Raw genomic sequence first — 2,044 nt, 5'->3', positions numbered from 1 at the left:
CACCTCTTCCCAGCCATGAAGTTGTTTTTGAAAGGAAAGCGTTTCCCAGATGATGCAGCCTTGATTTCTGAAGTCATGTCGTGGTTGGAGGACCAACCTGGGGTGTTCTACAAAAACGGTTTCCAGAGCTGCATCAAACAATGGGAGAAATGCATAACTCTGGGTGGTTCCTATGTAGAGAAAGACTAATAACAGTGCCAAGTTTCGTTGCTCTACTGCTATGGGAAGTGGGTCAGGGGCATTGCTTATTGCACACCCCTCGTACCTTGAAAATGTTGTTGTGAAACCTGACATAGTTATATGGAATAAGTCAGAGAGAGTGGTAACCTTGGTTGAAGTGAGTGTTCCTAATGATGGAGGTCTGAACAGAGCTGAAAGGGAGAAACAGACCAAATATCAAGGTCTCATGTATGATATGAAAAGAAACTGGAATCTTTGGGAGATAGCAATCATACCAGTGATTATAGGTGCCACAGGGCTTATGAAGAAGAACCTGAAGTCCTACCAAACTAATATTCCTGGTGAACCAAGTACAAAAGAGATCCAGACAATTGCACTTTTTTTTTTTTTTACATAGGCATCACCACATTATCAAGGCCAAGAGGCCACTCAAGGATAAGGGTTACAGAGTGTACAGTAGAAATTGGACAATATAGTAATCATTAGTAATGAAAATTTGGTAAATTTGATAACTTATATGGAACGGCTCATCAAGAACTTATTTACGTTAGACTTGAAGACAACCATATTGTAGTCAGCCGGAAAGCAGGAAAACGGAAGACAATTCCACAGGCGTGCAGTTCTAAGAAAGAAGCTTTGTTCATGGAATCTACGTTTAGGTTTAGGCACAGATAAAGAGTGGGGGGGAATTATTGATAGTGTTTACAGCTAGACGAGTGTTTCTTGTAAAAGTTTGGCGAGGGGGGACCATAGATTGAAGCTCAGTCGAACACTTTCCATGAAAATAACGATAGATCAGAGACAAACTCACAACATCTCTTCTGTGAGATAGAGGTTGCAAGGAAGAGAAAAGGACACTTAAGGAAACAACGAGGATACTAAAAAGAGCTCTCGGTTGGTTTCAATAAAAAGTAAGGCAATGTTGGCAGCTGGTTTGGCTGCCCTATACCCAGCGTTACAATCTTCAAAGGAAGAAAAAAAAAAAATTAAAGTACTTGTAAAATAAGGACAGGGTATAATTTTGTTTTTAATTTGACAAATTTCTTATGTTTTTCCTATATGTATTTTATCTAAGATTTTAAATAAATTCATAAATTCATTGTGAGGTAATCATTCATCTATATTTTTCCGTGTCTTGTATATCAATATACCTATAAAGTTTAGTTTTTTTTCTCGCTCTGACATTGATATTAAAAGCCTATTTTTTTTATTAGTATTTTATTGTTTCCCCCTGAGATCAATATGTGACACAGGGTCATTTTTATTGTGTGTGTGTGTGGGGGGGGACCAGCTCCTCAAAAAAGGGCACTTGGGCAAAAATCAAAATTGCCCTAGTATAGAAGAGTTTCCCCTCCATTGACTAAAATTAATTTGAGTGTGCCCATTTACTTGCCTCCTCACGAGGGCAGAGTTAGACACAAGGTCGGTTTTTAATGTGGGGAAAATCCAGCTCTCTAAAAAGGGACACTCTGGATAGGAACAAAAATAAAAATTGCCTCAGTCATGAAGGATTTCTCCTCCACTGACCAGGGACAGAAACGGTGAAGTGCAACATCAGAACAGATACTACACTTTGCTTTGAGTGAAACATTAAAACAAACTTCTTAATATACTCAGTCATGGATATGCGAGAGACTTCATAAATGTTAACTAATTTGCATATTCCTTTGAAAAACGAACGTTCATTAATTACTTATTCATTTTTTATGGTTTCTTATTAAAGGATTGGTTTCATTTAACTATTATGTTGAATTATATTTATGCATAGTTTCTACATTCTGCATAATTGCGTAGAATTTAGGATGAAAACATTCTAGCATGCGTACGTCTTATATATATATATATATATATATATAAAGGATGA

The sequence above is a fragment of the Euprymna scolopes genome, chromosome 33 (assembly GCF_053919585.1).
Source record: "Euprymna scolopes isolate OS-2025 chromosome 33, ASM5391958v1, whole genome shotgun sequence".
NCBI classification, from domain to species: Eukaryota; Metazoa; Mollusca; class Cephalopoda; order Sepiida; family Sepiolidae; genus Euprymna; species Euprymna scolopes.
Note: the sequence above shows the minus strand (reverse complement) of the source record.